Raw genomic sequence first — 22856 nt, forward strand, 5'->3', positions numbered from 1 at the left:
TATCTCAAAAAATGTTAAATATTTTTTATAAATAAATTATTTAAATAAATAGGGGGTCAAATTTAATTTAGTAAGTCTTATGTGAAATATTTACCCTTCAACTTTGCAGAAAAAAATCCCATAGACCTTCATTAATAACTGAATTACCTTAGCAGTTAAAAAAGTATTTGTTTTGCAAAAATGACCCCTTTTTAATTATTTAAACAATGATCCCCTTGTATGATTTGGATACTTTCTTGAAAATATCTTTTGTACCCACCTAAACTTTGATACAAAATTTGTTTTAACCTGTACGAATTTACATTTTGACTTTTTTTTATTTTATTAAGCTACATGGCGTTGGCGGCAGAGCGACGGTCATTGTCTCGGATTTATCGGAAACAACAGGCACCTGTTTTTTCTTTATTTATTTCGAACTGTCGTAGCATTGTTTAAAAAAAAACTAAAAGCCTATTTAAACAACTCTTTTTTAAACAATCGTCTTAGTTTTCACTGTTCATAACATCGTTCCGATTGTGACTGTATTGTGTGTAGTACAGTCTTGTATTGTTTGCTTCCGTTTGCTTAGGTTTGTGTTTATGTGTTTTTAATAATTTAGATGTGTAGGTACTGTGCATGTGTTCATGTTATTTCAATTATAACGGAGTTTATCCGTAAGTATACCGTGTTTTATTAATTTTTACCATATTCTCCGGCTAACCCGGATTTTCGATAACCCGGATCGGCCGCGGTCCTGATTAATCCGAGCTATCGAGGTTCCACTGTAAATGAAATAGCTTTAGTTGACCGTAAAGTAAATGTGCGCGAATTGGCAGAGGCCACAAAAATTAGTAAAGAGCGCACTACTCATATTTTAACCGAATTTTTGAATATGACAACTTTATCTTGCCGATTTGTGCCGCGTTTGCTGCTGACTGTTGACCAAAAGCGTGAACGATATGAACAGAATGAACCACGATAGTGGACTGAAGCCAGGAAATGTGCTCCGAAGCGACCAAGAGTAACTCAAAAGGTTATGGCTACTGTATTTTTAGATTGCAAAGCCATTATTTTAATGAAATATTACGAAAAAGGTAAAACTGTCCATAGCCAACATTATTGAGCATTACTGGATATATTGAAGCAGGAACTGCGTGATACACGGCTCCATATGCAGAAGAAGAAAGTGTTGTTTCTCCAAAACAATGCACCAGTTTAAAAAAACCGTTGTCACAATAACAAAAATTAAGGAGTTTTGCTTCGAATTGTTTTTAATCCAGCTTATACTGATTTGGCTCCCTTCAATTATTACGTGTTTCCAAATATGAAAATATGACCTGGAAATAAAAAAAATCAGCTCGAACGAAGAGATAATAATTGTCGAAACAATCGCTTATTTTACATGGCTTTCTGTATTATATTATCAGCACGGAAAACAGAAATTGGAAAAAGTTGGAAGTTGAAATCGTTATATGTAGCTAAAAGGAGGCTATAACGAATAAAATACAAGAAATTCTTTGTAGTCTTTTTCTTAGAATTGTATTGATATCGCGAGATACGCAATCTTACACTAAAATACGCACTCAAAGCAACCTCTAATACGTTATTATTTATTTTTTTTAATAGATAATATGGAAAAAAGATGGATTAAACAGGACTTATTAATAATAATCGAGTTTAGACGCTTTATTTCTTAAATATTTTCTCCTTTTTATTCGTTAGTTACCACTGACTTCTTATCCAGGAACTTTTTCTTTATAGTCCAGTTTTTCGCCCAATTTTATTATTGTTTTGAATTCAATTTTGAATACTCTTAGGGCCGGTTGTTCGAACACTAATCAAAAATGAAATCAACTGATCATTATCAAATATTTAATTACTGTCACCAACTGTCAATGTCAACTTTGTTTGGGTTGCTGAAAACATAGTTGATTACAATTATGAGATTTATTAATCAAATATATTAATAATTGTTATGTTAATTAATAATTAATAATTAATTAATCAATCAATTATAATGATAATTAACATAATTGATTACAATCAACTGATTGACGTACGAATGAGGGGTGTTGTTATTTGATGGTTGTTAAGAGGACTTAATTATAATCAACATCTTGATTAGCGTTCGAACAACCGGCCTTTAATAAAGTTATTTAGCCCTTTATTTTTCTTATTTATATCTCAGGATTAGAAGATTAAGTAGTGGGGGAAAAGGGAAAAAAGGAACTTTTATTTATTTATTTATTTTTTATTTTATAAAATGTAATTATTATTCAGTACATATTTAAAATTATTCCTGAAAAACTTTATTTATTTTTTTTCTTTTACTAATCTTTTTCTTCTTCTTTATAAGCAATTCTGCTTGGTCATTGTTAAATTGATACCTCTATGGAAGGTTGTCACTCCATCTTTTGCGCGGTCGGCCGATACTTCTTTTACCGATTGGTAAATTATTTATTGCTATTTTGACCACAGGTGTCTCCTCCATTATGCTTATGTGGTTATTCAATTTTTTTTTTCTATTTAGTGTTTATTCGGTTATAGTGTGTACGTTATATTCTCTTATAATGTTTTCACTCCTCTTTCGGTATTTCAGCGATTTCTGTAATTCCTTTCAACTTACTTTCATTTCTGCCGTTTCTAGTAGCCTTTTTGTTGTGGCTGTATTGGGTCTAGTTTTTGATAAATCTAAATTTAACTAAGGCTAATATAAGATATAGCGGTGTACTTATAAAAAATGTACTTGTTTAAAAACCTAACTGCTAAATAGCACGAGATATCTTGGGATATGTCACACCCCAAATTAACTAATGCAGGAAGCTAAAATTTTTTAAATTTTGATCATTTAAAATGATCAATCTTAATGTTTTGCTTATTTATAATTTAATTAAATCAAACATTGTACTGTAAAAGTTTTATATTTAATCATTTATCCTACATATTGCAATCTGATCAAAAAACACGGGTGCAGAACATAATACACTCAGATATTATGAAATAAGTTAAAAAAAATGTTTGCCAAAATACATCGAAAAATAAAAAAGTTAGGACTTCTCAATAATATAATAAAATAATATTCCCTAATAATAAAATAAAATAAAATAAAATAAAATAACGAATGAAGAATTATGGAAACGAACGAAACAAACCAGTATAATAACAACAATCAGACAGAAGAAATGGAAAAGGATCGGCCATACGTTAAGAAAAGATCCTAGTAACATCACAAGACAAGCACTCGAATATCAATCTGAGGGGACAAGGAAGAGGGGTCGACCAAAACAGTAACCAGAGGACACAACAGAATCGGCTTAAGTTGGGGGAAGTGAAAAACAAAGCAAGAAACAGAGGAGAATGGAAAGAACAGGTAAGCAGATTAACCAGAGAATAATCACAAGAAGACGCGCTGAGCTGGCCACCAGCCGTCTAACATAAACGGCCAAGAAACGCAGATGCGCCCAATACTCCACTAGGAGTGATGGTCCAAGAGAGACAGGACTTCTCAAAATAGTCAAAATTTGAACATGTAATTATTGCGTGTTCCCAAAAAATTGGAGTATTACATCGCATGTATATGTGAAATGTCTTCCTATATTTATTTCTTGGACATGCAGAACATCTACTGCTTGTCATACCTCGCTTAGGTCTCAGTTGGTGTACCTCTGAATGCTGATTATCACGTAGTGGTCAATGAAAGGAAGGGTTTTGTCTTCGTTGATTTCAAAACTCAGAAATCAGCTGTATACTCAGGCCTTTCAAAAACATTCGTCTTTTCAGGTTAAAATTTTTGGTATTTGTTTTACACATAACTTAAACATTTAGTCCAGCTGTATTCAAAAACGAAAAAAAAATAGTATCAAAGGCCAACTACGGCTCCAGCTGTTTTTTGACACGCTGTAATTAGCAGATAACTTATCCAATATGTGTACACCGCCTTTGCTTGCATTTTAAAAGCCAATAATATCAGGTCATTTCGTTTCACCAATTTCTCTTCAATTATATCCTGTTGTAATGCAGAAAAAATGATTACAGTTTTTGATTTTGTTCAAAAGAGAAACGTATATGCCACAGTAGTTATAAATATCGTCTTTGGAGGCAAATTTTGAACTGCGAATTTCTCTTTCTCGTGTGATCCGAACTGCTGCTGAAATTTGTATTTTTAGGAAAAATATAAATCAAAGTAAGTCTCCAAAAAAACATAAAAAATATCATGTACTTTACCTCCAGAAAAACCGCAGACGGTCCGATAGAATTAGCGTCTCTTTGCAAAGACAATGACGTCGACTTTGCAAAGTAACAAGACACTTACTCAACACACACACTACACGTTACACCTGAGTTAGTTATAAGTTATACAATTACGTGGCTAAAGGTTCTAGTTCTAAACCAAGGCCAGAATAAGAGAAAAAAAAAACCTCCAGAAAACAAAACAACTAAAAGTTACAACAGTAGTGTACCGAGGTATGGCATACACTAACCGTCTTTGACAAACGCCTAATTCAAACTTAAATTGTATCGACAGCTGGCAATAACGTTATCTCGACAAAACATGTATAAACTACATCTACTAGGTACTAGGGGGTGCTATTTTATCTACTTTCTAAATTTTATAAGTTGCGCTCGCGGGTACAGTGGACAAATTAGGCAATCCAAACCACGTGACCTCTGGTTGGCACACAAACTAACAAAGAGGTTATGTTTGTATCTATTTTTCAATGATTTTTCATTGTTTATCGTCGTATTTTGTCTATTTTGGATTCATTTGGATTTCGTTTCCTCTTTTTGTGAACTTTATAAACTTTACCACAATGCAAACTGATTATTTAAGGAAATTATTATTGGAAACTCCAGATGTTGCGAGAAAGGTAGGCGAAACAATTTTTATTACTGTTCATTTTGCCCCGATATTTTTCAATAATGATGAATTTTGCAAGCAATAACATTATTTCTTTTATTGTTTTAGATATTTATTGAAGCTAAAAATATAATTGGGGATTTAGATCCATACGCAATTCAGTCAGAATTGGATTTTATAGTAAAGTGCAGTCCATCAAGTTACTATTATAGATATTTATACATATCGTGGAGTCTCACAGTTGCTACTCTAAGCAGCAGATGAAAGCATACAAAAGCCTTCAGGCACATAAATATTTTACAGCTGGATTTGTTTTGAATGGAGTAAAAATTGTTAATGATTTTCTGATTTCCATATTATTGTTGGAAAGGTATGCCTTTATTTTATTTATTCACCATTAAGAAATATTAGATCTATTTACGTTTATATATCTGTATGAAACCAGACATATCGTCGTCCTAATCTGTAAACTGCGAACTCCATAATTCTCTGAAAATGATTTATTACTGCCATCTATTTGAATTACTGTCATGATTGTTCTAAAATTATATTATATGAATGTCTGGCTTTAAATAAAATATTCTCAATCATTGTAAAGAACGCAAATACTCTAATAAAAATAAATTTTTGTAGTTGAAGAATTTCCAAAAAAATAAAATATTTTTTTTAGGTGAAGCATTTCCAAAAATCTAATGCTAAACGACTAAATGCTTGGGTGGGGTGATAGCCAGTTCTGATGACATAGCAAATGCACATTGTATGCGTATGGCCAATAATAGTGCAGTCTCCAGCCATATTGCAGCAATTCTATTTTTAGCTGAGTATGCCCAGGGCAAGACAGACGAAGAAGAACCCAATGCATGTACATATGTTACAGCTACATGGTTTGAAGATAGCAACATATGCATTCTCTGATGAAAAACTAATGAGTTTTGAAACTGTTCGGTCAGAGTGCTTGTTGCGCTCACTAAACGAACTGAAATATAAGATGGCTTTGGCATTGTGTTGCAGCGATATGAAAATGGTTATTCATTTTTAATTATAATGTACTTCTTCATCATGAGTAATTATGTATTGGTCTTTTAAATGTGTATTTATTTTTGTAATTAGTATCAACTTGTAATGATAATATACATTTATCGTTTAAGGTATGACTATGTTTTGACTCTAAAATAAATGTTTCAAAAATCGAATTCTGCCTCTTTCTGTTAGTAACTACCCATGGATATCACAAATTGTGCTTACTGATAGGTTTGTTCGTAGAACGATCGGCAACTCTTGCCAACCATCAGACACATGCGCATTCGTAGTCTATGAATGCTAACTATTAACTGCACAACGCTAACTGTTAACTGCTCATGCATCTGATGGTTGGGAGCAGTTGCTAATCGTTTGTGTTGTACTACAAAACAACATATTAGGTCTGGATCCCGTGTACCAAAAAAATTGATTAATAGCAAGCTGAAAATTATATATATTTGTCGTGACAGAACATCCAATTGATCTGTTATCCTTTCATTAAATTCTCATGCAAAAATCAGACTGCTATTACTAACCAACATGATTCCTGTAGTTTGACATGGTCTTCGTGTTCTACTCATTAAAATGCCCAGTTGGTGATTTTTTCACCAGTCTGATTTTTGCATGAGAGTTTAATGAATTGGTAGCAAATCAATTTGAAGTTTTATCTGACAAATTACATAAACATCTTCGTAGTTTGACGTTCCAAATTTTTAACCTGTTCCACAGTTAAAACTTCAAGTGTTCCTGTACATCAAAGTTTGTCGGACTAGACACGTTAAGCTATTAATAAATTTTCAGCTTGCTATTAATCAACTTTTTTTGGTGCGCGGGATCCAGGTCTATATGGAATAAATAAATAACAAAACAAATTCCCTGTCAAAACTGCATTTATTTTGAATAGAATGAAAAACAAAACAATATTGTTTTAACAAAATAGGGGATACATGTTAAAATTTAGTATTAATAAAGTTCGTCACATTGGCCTAAAAATTAATGTCACTAGTTACATTAGTGTCACATATAAATAATTGTAATAATATTAATAAAAACCATAATTCCTAGCATGAGTGCGTCCTGTTTTTTGATAATTTACTTAGGCGAGGAAACATAAATGAGTTTCTAATAGGGCTTTTCATCGATTGTCATTTGTTTCGAGCTGCTGTTAGATGTTTTATAATCCGTGTATAATATTACTATACACGGATTATACGACATATGACAGAAGCTCGAAACAAATGACTGTAAATGAAAAGCCCTATAGAGGGAACACGAAAAAAATTAACATTATCCGATCAGCTCGACTTCCACAGTTCACTACTATACAAGTTACAGACATGTTTTCAGCACTTAAAATCACCAAAAACGAAAAGTTTATAAAATAATCAATCTAATGAATGTCTTTAAATACTATATTAAGCTCAAAATCACGACAGATAACAAATTAAAATTAACATTATTCTGATCAGTTGGACTTCCACAGTTCACTACTATACAAGTCACAGGCATGTTGTCAGCACTCAAAATTACCAAAAACGTAAAGTTTATAAAATAATTAATCTAATGAATGTCTTTAAATACTATATTAAGCTCAAAATCACGACAAAAAACAAATTAAAATTAACATTATTCTGATCAGTTGGACTTGCACAGTTCACTATTATACAAGTGACAGGCACGTTGTCAGCACTCAAAATCACCAAAAACGTAAAGTTTATAAAATAATTAATCTAATGAATGTCTTTAAATACTATATTAGATCAAAATCAGGACAAAAAACAAATTAAAATTAACATTATCCCGATCAGTTGGACTTCCACAGTTCACTACTATACAAGTCACAGGCATGTTGTCAGCACTCAAAATCACCAAAAACGTAAAGTTTATAAAATAATTAATCTAATGAATGTCTTTAAATACTATACTACCTCAAAATCACGACAAAAAACAAATAAGAAAAATCGATAATTACATTGAGTTTAGGTTAAGAACAGTTTTGTGTGCCAACCAAAGATCACGTGGTTTATCTTTGACAGGTCGATGGATTGCCTAATTTTCGCCGACAATTTCTAACCTCACTTAATATAAATAATACCGTTAATAGACAAATATACAAGGTATATTTACTTTTAATTAATATTAATAACTAATTATTAAATTATACTAGGTAAATATACCTCGTATATTTATCTATTAACGATATTATTTATATCATTTTAAAGTGCGCATGTGTTTTGCTGCTAATTTATCGCCGACAAGTCGCCGACAGGCAAGGCCACCGAGAGGGATGAGCGGGCCCTGGTAAAAAGTGAAGGCCCCCGGCAAAAAATGAACAGCGAAAAAATTGTTTAATTTTTATAGAAATACAATTATAAATAATAAATAACAAGAAACATTTTAAATACATATAAATTTTATTAAATTTTGATTATATAAAATTTTATTCAATTTATAAGAATGAAAATATTTATAATTCAGGTGCTTTTCGAGTTTCTGATTTGGCAAAAATCGCATGATTTTACCAACTCATTTTCAATTCACAAAGTTGAAAGGCAGCTAACGGATTCTGTTTCATTCATTACCTCATAGAATTTTTTATGCGAAAAAGAAAACTAAAGGATCTTTCTGCTTCTGCGACTGTCACCGGTAATGTGCAAAATATTCTTAACACAATAACGATTCAAATTTGAGATGTTTAATTTTGTTAAGCAAATATATTGGAAAAAGTTGAGATTCACCAATATTATCCTTGTATATCGCTCTCAAATGAAAAATTTCATCTCTCATTTCTTCACTGATGTCTTCTTTATAAAAGTACCGCAATACATATATAAATTTTCTTCCTAATATTCTCGTCATCTTCATCTCGGAATATCCATAAAATGTTGAATATTATATAACAATAATAAATATTTCCCAGCGAAATATTGCGTCGGGCTTAAAATTATCAGTCGCATCACTACTACAGGCAAATCATCAAAAAATCTCACAGGCTTTTTGCGCCGTTTTTCTTTATTTTATGTAAATTATGGATTTATTACATAATTGCTGGTAACTAATATAGATTCTTCAACATAGATTTTTCTGATTTTTTGTAAATTTTCTAGAAGCAATGATGTATCTTTAAAAGACTAAAGACTAAATTTTCAATCTAATAGCACATAAAACAACACCAAAAAATGTTATTCCACATCCTACCAGACTGAAAAGAATGGGAACCTTCTCTGGTAACACCTCCGAGGCTTGGAAAATTGGAAAGGGATAACGGATGCTGAGACTAAGGAAGATGAGGGAATTTTACAATTTATAATTCACGTCCCATCTGCTCAGCGCGGTAAAGTTCCAACGAGAATGGTTCCCTTCGTACTCCAATCAGAGTAAATATGTAAATCAAAAATGAATAACCATTTTAAATTTAGTTGCAACACGAAACTACAGCCGCATCATTATTCCAGTTCAATCAGAGAGTGCAGTAAGCACCTCTACCGGTTTCGAAATTTATTAGTCTCTCATCAGGAGGTACATATGCTGCTCTCTCTGACCCAACTAGGACAAGCCCCGGCGTGCAGTCACGGATTGCAACGAACGAAATGGCAGGGATGCCATAGCGGCAACTGCTAGCAAAAGACTAAGTTTTCAATCTAATAGCACATAAAACAACACCAAAAAATGTTGTTCCACATCCTACCAGACTGAAAACAATGGGAACCTTCTCAGGTAACACCTGAGACTATGGAAGGTAAGGACTAGGATGCTGAGACTAAGGAAGATAAGGGAATTTACAATTTATAATTCACCGGTATTATAATTCGAAACCGGTAGAGGTGCTTGCTGCACTCTCTGATTGAACTGGAATAATGATGCATCTGTAGTTTCGTGTTGCAACGAAATTTAAAATGGTTATTCATTTTTGATATATTTTTAATCTCCACATCCATCATCATCATCATTCAACCCGGATCTATCCACTGCTGGATATAGGTCTCCCTCAGTCTTCTCCATGCATTGCTGTCCTGTGCTGTCTGCATCCAGTTTCTGTCGATCCGTTTGATGTCATCAGACCATCTGGTTGGCGGACGACCTCTACTTCGATATGCTTCTTGTCTTAGTCTCCAGTGTATTATTCGCTGTGTCCATCTGTTATCCGACATTCTAGCTATGTGTCCAGCCCAGTTCCACTTTAGGGTCATAATTCTTTCTATGGCATCCGTAACTCCTGTTCTCCGTCTTATCTCCCTGTTCGTAATTCGATCCCGACGAGAAATGCCCAACATTGAGCGTTCCATGGCTCTTTGGGTAATACAAATTTTATTTATTTTTTTTTATATCTCCATATCCATACCATAGTTTTATCTGACTGTATTGCAGTATTTGACTCATGTGATTTATTGCTGTTAAAATTTTAAACCAAATCAAACGAATTATGGACATAAAGTGAAGAGCAAAAAAAAACGGGAAAAATTACGTCCTTGGTCTGGTCGACGACGGGCTCCTTACATCGCCGGGCCCCGGTAAAATTTACCGGCTGTACCGCCCTCTCGGCGGCCCTGCCGACAGGCACCCGCGAATGCACTTAAAAGTACGTTCAAATAGTCCTAAAATGAGGAGAGCGAGGCTTTTTTAAATTTGAGCATAAATCAAATTTTAAGTGGAAAAACAGAACCATTTCATTTATCTAAAAATATGAAATTATACAGAGTTATGTCTTATTTTCAAAATTCACATACTTGGCCTCGATCTTGCATATCATGCATATGGCTGAGAAAATCTGAGGGTAGTGTTTTTACCATAGGAATATAAAATTCTGACTGTTGTTTGTTTTTGTGTTATATGTGTGTCTAATCTGTATCGTAATTGTGCTTCTGTAACGTAAGAAAGTTGTGCAACCTAGATTTATGTTTGTATTTTGTGTGTTGCATATGTATTCTATAAAAGATTATAGGGGATGTTTTTCCGACTTCTTATTACTCGCTACTTTTGTTATATTCTTGTTGTTAGAATAGAATAGAATAGAAATATGCTTTATTGTCATGAAAAATTTAACAATTTTATAGACAAAGCTTACAAGAATCATAAATAAGAACAATAACAAATAACAAATACAATTTACTAAAATGTTATAAATCGTCTACATAAATAAAAATAATGAAGATAAACAAAAAAACAGTAACAATCTATTGCAAAATTAAAAAAAAAATTGCAAATTGCATAATCTACGTTAAGAAATTTAATAAGTTAAGTTAAGCTGCTGAATATGACACTCAAATATAGATTAAGATTATACTTATAAATAAGAATACTGTACTTTCTTAGTTATTGGTTAAGAAACTCTGCTGTTGAATAATATGGTCTTTCAGATAAATAGGCTTTAGTCATTTTACGGAACTTGGGGAAAGATGTTGCAGATTTAAGTTGTAGAGGGAGATGGTTTTAAAGTTTTTTTGCAGAATATAATATAGATTTCTTTACTAACTCACTGGACGGGATCGGTAAATAGATGTCAAAGGTAGAATTTCTGGTGGAATAGTCATGTCTAGGTCTTGCTGGAAAGACATGTAGATGTTTACGAATTAAGCAAACAGTTTCTAAAATATATAAAGAAGGTAGTGTTAGAATCCTGTGATCTTTGAAGTAGCTTCTGCAATGTGTTGTTCTTCTGAGGCCAAACAGATATCTTATTGCTCTTTTTTGTAATTTAAAAATAACATCAGATTGGGCAGCCGTACTAGAACCCCAAAAAGGGAGACCATATCGAAGATGTGACTCGAACAAAGAAAAATATGTTATTTTGGAAGAGGCTAAATTCATTTCCTTTGAAACAGATCTTATTGCAAAGCAAGCTGAGGATAGTTTCTTGCTTAACACATCAATATGAAGGAACCGTTTCAGATTGCTATCTAAAAAAATACCAAGAAACTTTACAGAATCAACGATACTGATCTGGCTGTTATGAAGAGGTAAGGGTTGAAGAGCTCCTTTATAGGACAATGCTACTGTTTTATCTACATTAAAAGAGAGTAAATTTGAATCGGACCAAGATTTTATTGTAAGTAGATCAGAAGTTATAGTAGCATGGAGAGTTGCGATATTTGAGTTGCTCCAAGTGATACTGGTATCATCAGCAAAAAGAAAAACTTTTCCATCGATTTTTAAGCTAGTGACGTCATTAATAAAGATAAGGAAAAGTAGAGGACCTAATACTGAACCTTGTGGTACCCCACATACAACATTTTTGAGACTAGAGTCTGTATCATTTGCTCTAACCAGTTGTTTCCTATTATCCAAGTAAGATTGAAACCAGTTCGAAGAAATACCTCGAATTCCGTAGAAATCTAGTTTTTTTATCAAAATGTCGTGATTCACACAATCAAAAGCTTTGGCATAATCACAAAAAACAGTGGCAGTGTGCAGATTATTGTTTAATGCTTGATAAACCTCATGTAGTACAGAAAACATGGCATCTGTGGTACATTTATTATTTAAAAAGCCGAACTGATTTTGTGATAAAATATTGTTATCAACGAGAAAGGACATAAGTCGGGCTTTTATGAGTCTCTCAATAATTTTGGAGAGTACCGGTAGTAATCAATAGGTCTATAATTACAGGCATTTGATTTTTCACCACCCTTATGAAGAGGAATAATGATGGCCGTCTTTAGGCACTCTGGAAATTTACCTTTCTCAAAAGAATCATTAATTAGAGAGATGAGGATTCCCAACGCACTGTCTGGGAGATTTGAGAAAATTTTTATGGATAGTCCATCGGTACTACAGGAAGATTTGCTTTTGATATTATTGATTGTCTGAATCAGTTCAGATTTATCAACCGGTCTTATAAAGAATGAATTCGAGACCTTTCCTGAATTAGGGAGATAGGAAATGGGATCTTGTTGTGACACAATATTTGATGTTATATTTTTACTCACATTAACAAAGTATTCATTTAGATTTCTGGGTCTGGAAGGGAAAATGTTTGAGCTGTGTGAGTTTTATTACGAAGATCGTTTATTATGGACCAAGTTTCTTTTGCAACACTTTTAGAGATTCTCAGACGATTTTGATAGTACAATTTTTTAGCTGATTTTATAAGTTTTAAGTAGATTGCCCTGTACTTGGTGATATATTCAGTAACAGAGACGTTGGTAATAAATTTCTTGATGTACAGCAGTGAACGCATATTTTTGGCTGATATGCGGACACCTTTGGTAGTCCAGTGGTTGTGATGTTTTGGCTTAATTGTGATTAAAGGAAATGCTTTATTGAAGATACAGACAAGCTTATTCAAAAAGTCACTGAAATTATTATCGACGTTCATAGAAGGAAAGGGCCACTCAGAGGTTAAGCATAAATTTTGGAATTTACGAAAATTCCGAGCGGAAAAAATCCATGCCTAAGCGTCGAGTTTTCGAAGAGTGCTTGCTAAAGATGTTAAACTTCGTATAAACCGCTTCATAATCAGATAGTCCCGCATTAACAGTTGTAGAGCAGACATCACGGGGTGAGAAATCTGAGACAATATAATCAATTATGGTAGATGAAGTTTTTGTAATCCTTGTAGGAGAATCAATGTGCATTGTTAGACCATACTCATTCAAATATGTTGACTAGGGATATTTGTGTAGCACAAGCAGCAGCATAATTAATGTTAAAGTCCCCGCATAAAATTTTTCTGCTTTTATGGGGCAGGTCATCTAACAAATTAAGCAGGTTCTGAAAAAATAGTTCCACGGAAGAGTCAGGTGATCTATAAATGCAAATAATATAAAGATTAAAGTTCTTACTGGAAACTAAGCAAAACTCAAAGAATGCTTCGCTTAATAGAAAATCATATTTTGTTACCAGAGAAAAATCATTACTTGTAGAAAGAATCAGGGTGCCTCCATGCGCTGAACTTTTACGATCGTACCTAGCAATAGTGGAATATTTTTCTACAAAAAAAGGCTCGTTGACTTCAAGCCAGTGCTCAGTAACCGCAACTATCGGAGGAAACCCTAATTCCTCTAGAAATAGAAATAATTCATCAGTTTTATATCTTATAGAACGAATATTAATCAGAACCATGCTAAAGTTGTTATCACTAAAATAATTTGAGGATTCTAGTCCCTCAGAACACTTGACTTCTTTTTTTTTTTTGTATGGACCACCAAAGCCTGCCACTTTCTGCTAATGGGTTTGTTACACATTTTTCTTCGTTAACTTGAAGACATTTTTGTAAGATTCTCCGACTTTAGCAGTTTAAAATGTAAAGAGTCTAAACAACATAATTATTTATCGGATAATTTTATATTGTCATGAAAGTCAGTAAAAGGTGATAGGTTTTTAGATTTTGCAAACATTCTAAAATGTTGTTTTTTTTTCTGCTATAAAAAATTACAACTAAAGTAGAATAGTAACCACTAACACAATACACAATAATTTTAATATAATATATACATGATTGACAAGACTGTTCTCGGTCTTTTAAAATTTAAAATATAATATTTATTTGAACAAGCATGCATTTCTTATCCTGTTATTTACAATATTTACATACATTTACATACATTTGGATATACAGGGTGAATAATTTCAAAATATAAACCCAACCGCATTTTTGAAATTGACCATTTTAAAATGTTGCTTCCTTTGGAAATGTTTAGTAGTAGGTATACAGGGCTGGTCACTCAAAAGTGTCCACCCTAATATTTGGGAATATTCATTGAATTTTATGAAAATGCTTAAACATAACTAAGAGTATTATTCTAAATTTGTCATCCTTCAGTATCTGTCATTTGTCAACCCACTCCAATGAAGATGATCCAGACCAGGGGAGGCTCCAGGATTTTATTTTTGGGTAGGCAAGCTACCGGGGTGTCTGGAAGGTAATACCCCCCAGATAAAAGGGGGGTCAAAAATTTTTTGGAAATGACAAACGAAATTGTGAGTTTTTAGGCTCTCTCTGACTTAATTTTCCAAACAACTTGTTAAGTGAGTTAATGCCTAGCTGGAGGTAACAATTATACTAATATATATTTTCCAAGAAACTTAATGTAGGCCTACCTCTACAGTCTAGTCTTATGTTATAAATTTAATAAACTTACCGGTACCTGATACAGAACTCTGTTAGGGTAAGTGCACTATGTATATATAATGTATCTAGCCTAATTAGTATTGGGAAATAAAAACGACAAAATCAAATTGACGAGGCAAATCACACAAAATGTATTACACAAGTTAGTTATTCTTACAGTGTTCGAAAAAGAGTTGTACATATTATTTTAAAATGTTTAATGAATTGTTTAATTGAAACCTATTGATCAGAAAAATGTAACTGATGGAGTTCATTTTAAAAGGAACTTTAGTCTTCTCCCTTTTTGAGCGGCGAATTCGTCTACAACAATTTCAGGGTGACATAGGAGATTGTAGCTAAGTTCTCGTTCTATTGAAATCACTCCCAAACTGTGAAGTCTTCTGGATTCCAGACAGGAGACAGGTGATTACAGTTTTATCAGATTATGACGGAGAAAATAAATCGTAGTCCAAACATTTTATTTAATATTTGTTTTTAGGATAAATGATCTTTTAGCCTAAATGGTGCTGTCGAAACAATTGCAGATATCGGGTTAATGAACATTCTAGGGTTTTCTAGGATACACATATGTATTCAAAAACCATTCCCTTGAAATTAAATTTATGAGATGATTCATATCTAAAACTAGTAGAGGACACAGTTCATCTCATTTTACAGATATAATTGAAAATGATAACGTGCTCAGATTATTTGTTTTGAACATAAAACGCACCTCCACAATATATCATAAACGCAATAAGGCGATTCCCTAATGAACGATTTACTAAGAAACATATTGTATAAAGAGGTTTTATTGAATACCCAATAAGATACCCCTGTTAATTTAACTCCCATGGACTTTTTCCTATGGGCTATTTAAAAAGCAAGATTTTTGATACTATTCCTGCTTTATTTGAAGAACTAAGACGACAAATAATGCAAGAATGTAGTCTAATAACCATTGAAATGCTTCAAAATGTTCGTTGTACAAAAAGTTTCGTTGCACGGTTTAATGTAGTTTTTTTAAATGATAAGAAAAATCTGAAATTGGCACTATCGAAACATATACATAATTTTTAGTTTTCATGAGGTGTACCTAACACTTTCAATAAAGTGATTATTTTTCACAAGAATATTATTATCGAAAAAAATCGTGAACGCCTAAATTCTTCAATTAAATATCTGTGTAGTCATGTACCATACATGTTATATGCTCTATTTAAAAATATAGGTTTCTGGTACCTATTGTAAAGGGGGGTTTCAAACGAAAGATATTTATATCGTTAACAAATGAACTGTTGAAATTAAAATTAGCCTGCTTTGTCATTTTTGCAAAATCCAATCAATATTTCCAAGTACCAGGGTGGACTTTTTGGAGACTAATCATATATGTAGTTTTTAATAGCTATGTAAAATTATACTGATATGATCTTTGTATACTTCTCGTCTTATCCTTGCATAGATTAAGTATATTCTGTATTTCTCCTTAGCGTCTTATGACCCATTTTCAGTTTGTATTATTCAGTTTGTAAATTTAATTAATATAATTATTGCTACGGATACAATCATACTGTATTATTGGTGAACTGGTGATGCCATACACTCACATTATATTTTAGTTTTATAACTTGTTAAGATATTAATATTTCTTTATTAATCCATTAGTATTCATACTCTTGTATTGTATCCATCATTATTCAATAGAAGGATCGCTCTATTCTGGGAAAGACCAGATGGAAGAAAGTCTATATGATGGATTAGAATAAAGTGGAACGATACAGTCAAAGATGATCTGGGGAAAATGGGAGTGAGCCAGTGGAAAACAGTGACGTAGGACCGACAAGCATGGAAGGCAATAGTAAACGCGCAAAAATTCATGAAGAGTTTTAACGCTATTGATAATGTTAATGATGATCAGAATCGAGCTCGAGCGTTCCAGCTTGATATGCCAGTATCTTGGCCACTCAGCTATGGCCGCCACATTATCTTATTCTTTACGTAAGTATGAAGATCAATACCGCAGAAAATTATCAGGCAGCTTTGAGACTATGATCTGAGTTACAATCCCTGACTAAATAATGGGTCGAACCATATTTATTAAATCTTCCAGTAAGTATGCACTTCCGACTTGTGTCTCAGTCTTATGCCAACGATGCAATGTTATTATCAATAAATAGTTTTCTTGATATTTGAAGTCTCAAAAATCATTAGCTGCTATATTTGCTGTATAATGACATATTCTTATTATTTCATTTAAATTTATGCATAAGTTTTAAGATCTTTTGTCTAGTTAATTGAAAAATAAATAGAAGCTGGCATAAAAATTAAGTTCTAAGTATGCAGGAAGTATTTTCAATTGAATCTTCAGATGTTTTACCAGTATTTATTAGTAAACATTTTTGAATTATACAAGATTTTCACACGTAATTTACAATGGATTTATTATAATAATTAACACTTTTGTTGCAGCAAGTCTTCAAAGTAATTTGTATTATCGCATCCATGCAATGCATTAATAACCGTATAAAGAAAAAAAAAACGTTGAAAAAGTAAAAACCAGAAAAACATTGGGATACTGAGGTTCGAAAATGAATTAAGAAAACAGACAGCGTAAAGATTTCGTTTATTCTAATAATTAACACTTTTAGTGCATTAAGTCTTCAAAGAAATGTATCCAAATACAATCGTATAATAACCATAAAAAATTAAAAACATTCGTATGGAAAACACTAAGCTAAAAACAAGTTGCATGAACTGGTAAAATTTGCTAACAGTCCTATAAAATAAAAAAGGGGTATAATAGAAATGTACGTCCATTGATTTCACAATATGGCTTAGAAAGGAGCAAACATTGTATATTATTCTTATTTAGATACTTTAGTAACATATTCAAATAAAATGTCAGGCGTTTTTTACCATTAGGTACTTACGATATCCGCCTTTCTGTAATACACTACTAAATTCTGTCTATGATACAGCAGCATCAAAAGGGATATATACTACCACATGCAACTGGATTAAAAAATGCTTGAAAATAGTATTTAATAGACTTGCAACGACCGAAGGTTGTGGCCAAAAAAACTCAGGGGCAGAAATGCCAATGTAACAAAAAGAGAAACTTCTGTTGGCGTGAAAATAAACAGGATGCTATACTCCAACAGAAGTAGAAAAGAAAGAAACTAATGTGTAACTAAATGGGAACAAAAATGAAAATAAAATGAAAATAGCTTCTCGTTGGAGAGGCTGAAGTAATAAAATATTCCTTTTTGCAGGTGTATTAGTACAGGAAGATGCAAAGATGCAGAAATAGATGGACTGATAATAGAAGTATGGAGAGACAGATGCAAACTGAAGGGAGTTAGGCTAGCTAGATATGCAAGAGAACGACAACTTGACACTCAAGGATGGATACGGCCAATTTGCATGCCTGTCAAAGACGGTAGCTCAAAGTAGATAGGGATGAAGACTAAGAAGGGAAATATTAAGATAAGAATAATGTACTGAAAATGAATAATTGCTAATGAAGAACAAATTGAATAAAACCAAACACATCATGGGCGCCAGGAAATGATCTTCGATCACTCTCCTAGGTATCTTACAATGCTGTCAAATGTTACAATGCTGAAATACCCTAATAAATTATTTATGGTAAGAAAAAAGGCGGAAGTGTCAAAGAGTCAAATGAATTCAAATATATACGAGTAATAATAGATAAGCGGCTTACATGGAATGGCCATCTGAAAGGAATATCCCACCAAGACAAAGCTTTTCCTTTATACATGTCGAAAGATATATTATGCACTGATATGTGTGATACCAACAAAATACGACCAAAGAGACGCTGAATAAGCTTCAACGACAAGCATGCTTAATCGTAACAGAATCAATGTTGACTATTTCAAGGGCCTCCATGGAGGTAATACTTGACCTCCCTCAAGTAGGAGCATACAGAATGCGGCTAGGACACCAGATAGCCGGGCAAAAGGATACCGGAATAAAATCTGAAGAGATAATAAAAAATCATCCAGAGTTGTAAAAATGCAACCTAATCTCGGATAAATAGAGGGAAACCAACGCTAATAGGAAATGGAGAATGCAGAGATAAATCTATACCAATTATATCAAATATCCAGGCGGTATTAAAGATACTGGAGTCGATTACTGTTAAGAACTTTCTGCACAATCTGATTTGGATCGAAAAACGAAACTTTACTCTGGATTCCTGTACATACTGGCATTAAAGGGAACGAAAAAGCGCACTTACTTGCCAACTTGCCAGGAAAGGGGTAAAAACATTGATAAGCTCATAACCTTTCATTGGCTTAGCAGAAAGCATATTCAATAAATGATATAGGACTGGGTGCAACAGATGAAACGTAACCACGTACGAAAATGTGGGTCTTAAACATTCGAAGACTTCTTAAATTCGCTAGGTAGTTAATCGGATCCAGTAGTTTTCTCATCCTTTAGAAATTTTAGGGCACTTTCAATGTCATCCATGCTTTGTTTTCAATAGTTCCTCTATTTTAAGACATTTTTTGTTAAACCATTTTGTATACCATGTTCTTTGTGCATTTTTTTTGGAATTTTCGTTCTAATTTCATTATTGAATTTGCTGTATCCTTCACTATTTTTATTTTTATATCTTGGTCTGCTTATTTTACGTTTTCGCCCTAAGATTTATTTAATATACTGATGTTATGTCCATTTATTAATAGTTTTATATATTTTTGTCAGCGCTTCTAAATATAACAGGAGCCTTGAATAGTACAGGAACGGCTTCCTTAGAGGCTATCACAGGTCTCCCTCCGCTGGAATTACATATTTCGGCGGTAGCCTTTATGACCATCCTGAGACTCAAAGCAAACAATACTTGGAGGTCAAATTATGTATTGAATAGCCACACAAACATTACTGGGACTATACTTGATGAATCCATCTTTATGATGAACTCAGATATGATGACACCAGAACTAATCTTCACTGAGAAGATTAACATAATTATACCCTCTAGAGAACAAAAAGTCCCAAATATTAATTGGGACTTAATATGGTTCACTGATGGATCTAAAACTGCCCATCGTACTGGATCAGGAGTCTTTGGGCAAACATGTAACTATAATAAATCTTACTGCCTAGGTCAACATACAACGGTGTTCCAGGCTAAAGTTTTTGCTTTGGTGGCCTGCATTGATGAAATCATTGATAAAGACCCTAAATCTAAGAGAATCAACATTTACACAGATAGCCAATCGGCTATTCTGGCTGCAAAGCACCCTCTCACCAAATCAAAACTGGTGAGGAACTGCAAAGATCTCCTCAATAACCTGGCAAAAGACAATAAAGTATCTTTAATATGGGTGCCGGGTCATGAAGGGGTGCATGGGAACGAACGAGCAGATATGTTAGCTAAACAAGGCTCGAGAGAAACTTTTGAAGGCCCTGAACCTTTCTGTGGCATCACTAAAGATGCTATGAAAAACGAGGTTCAGAAATGGCCGATAAAGAATCATCAAAATAAATGGAGAACCACTCAAGGGCAAATCCAGACTAAAAAAATAATCAAGAATATTGATAAAAAACTCTCGAACAGTTTGTTGAACCTCAATAAACGAGAGATAAAAATGGTGTATGAAATGGTGACTGGACATTGCCGTTTAAGAAATCACCTATACAAACTAGGTAAGGTGAATGAACCATAGTGCAGAAAGTGCGAAATGGAAAAAGAAACTGCCATACACATACTACAGTGGGTGATCATATTATTAGAGCCACCTAGTAAAATTCAATGTTTTAAAGAAGGGCATATAATTGAGCTGTATCATATATTATTGGATTTGTTTCCATTTGGCTGTCTTGTTACACTTTTTGAAAGTGCAATAAATAGTCTGACAATAGTGGCAACACGCATGTGTGACAATACGTGACTCAGATGCCATTGTTTGTCAGTGCTGCCCAGCCTAGCTTGCAACTCGTGTGCCTATTATTTTGTATTCTTGGTGTTTAGAGTTATAATAAACTTTGCGAGTTTCCATTGCTCTCTAGTGATATTCTGACAGGCCTATACTATTTCTTGTGAATTTAGTAAAAATTGCGCGTTCGTTACACTGGTGGTACCATAACATCATGAGAAATCCAAAGACATCTCACCAAGGAAAATAGCAGAAATAAAAACTTTAATAGTCAATACTAATCACTCGAACAGAAACATAGCATCCATTTCTAAAGTTTCAAAGGCAAGGTGGACCGTATAAAGAAAAAACTTACATACCATTATTAAACAAAAGTAAAATTTTCTGAGGTGGCTCTAATAATATGATCACCCACTGTATGCCATTGCAGTGTGCTAGGTGATGTCAGGCAGGACTTCACTGGTGAAATGAGGTTTGAACCAGAAGAGATCCTAAAACTACCAATAAGAAAACTGTTGGCCTTCGTTGAGGCCACAGGACTTATTAAAGTTTAAGGAGAAGAACAGGGTTTGGTACAAAGGTCTTATGACCAAGTGCCAGAGACTCACGAGTCTCGCCTGAGTTAAGAAGAAGAAGAAGATATATTTTTGTCGTTTTATTGCATAATTGGTTTGACCTGATTCTGGTGTTTTTCGTTGTTAATTTTGCTTTGTTTAAAAAATTCGTTTTCTAGTTTCTAAATCATTTATTTATTATTGATCATCTTTTGAAATACACTAGGTGTTTTATAAACAAGTTATGATCGATAGAGAAATATGCTACTTTCAACATTCAATAAGGCACGTTTCCACTATGTAACTTACAGATCTATAAAAAATAGATATGTTTTGTAAAAGCCTCAACTACGCCCATGAATTTTTTAAAATTTTAAAATTGATTGGATCCCACCTAAAAAAAAATAAAAACCAAAAATGAATGTTTTGATGGTGGGGGAATGGGGAAGGAGGCGGTGGGTTAAAATTACACTGAGTCTTATTTTTTAATCACATAGAACTTAATAAAATAAAAAAAAATTAATTCTGGGAGTGAAGGATGGTACCTTTTAATTTATTTATCCCGTCCATAAGTGAAAAGTTTGATGCGCCACTGTAGACGCATGTGCCACTAAAAAGTGACAGCACAGTGTTCATACGTTTTATTTTAGGTTCTACTGTTAAATTTATAGGGTCTTATCGTGCCTAAAATGATTACCAAATTTCACCTATAGCGGCTCCTAGTCTGTAAGTTCAAAGTAGCCAACGATTTTTTCTGTCGACCCTTTCTACTTTGACATTGAAATCCTCCATTATAGTAGTAATATCCTTCAAAATGTCGCAAAATTTCTCTAGTTCATCATCAACACTGATGGCTGTGGGTGCGTAAGAATGAATCAGGCAGATAACTACTAGTATTTAGCTTAATTTTTTTTATTTAGCTAATGCCTCGACAACTAATGGCCATTGGCATGGTAGGTACGGTGAATTTTTGGAGTTAGGTACCTAGTGTCATGTGTAGTGAGTGTGTTGAGTAAGTGTCTTGTTACTTTGCAGAGTCGATGTCATTGTCTTTGCAAAGAGACGCTAATTTTATCCGAACGTCTGCGGTCCCTTCGGTGAGTACCGATCCCACAAGGACAGAAACTATTTTCATTTACTAATTTATAATAAACGAAAAATCTCTGACCCTGGTGAGATTCAAACTCACGAGCATTCGGACCTTTCGATTCAAGGGTAGGCGCTCTTACAACTGAGCCACAGAGGGGGTTATTTAGCTTAATTGTAACTAGATTACATTGCCAAATATATAAGAATTATCGAATATTACAATAATCCCAAATGATGGAGAGAAGATAATTTTTTTTTAAATAAAGAATCTTTTGAACATCTAACGATGAAAGAAGAATATGTAAGGATTTACTTTTCTAGAGATTTTCGATATTGAATTGTATTTTCACCAAAACAAAAATACATTTCGAATTAAAAATCGTATTTTAAGGTCT

At 33.2% G+C, this 22856-nt stretch overlaps 1 protein-coding gene across 3 annotated transcripts in view; it reads right to left on the reverse strand.

Moving 5' to 3' along the window:
* Positions 1 to 22856, reverse strand: part of LOC114325161 (uncharacterized) — a 272355-nt gene that overhangs the window by 31937 nt on the left and 217562 nt on the right. The gene's annotated exons all lie outside the window — the stretch shown is intronic.

Source organism: Diabrotica virgifera, chromosome 5 (assembly GCF_917563875.1).
Source record: "Diabrotica virgifera virgifera chromosome 5, PGI_DIABVI_V3a".
Taxonomy (NCBI): Eukaryota; Metazoa; Arthropoda; class Insecta; order Coleoptera; family Chrysomelidae; genus Diabrotica; species Diabrotica virgifera.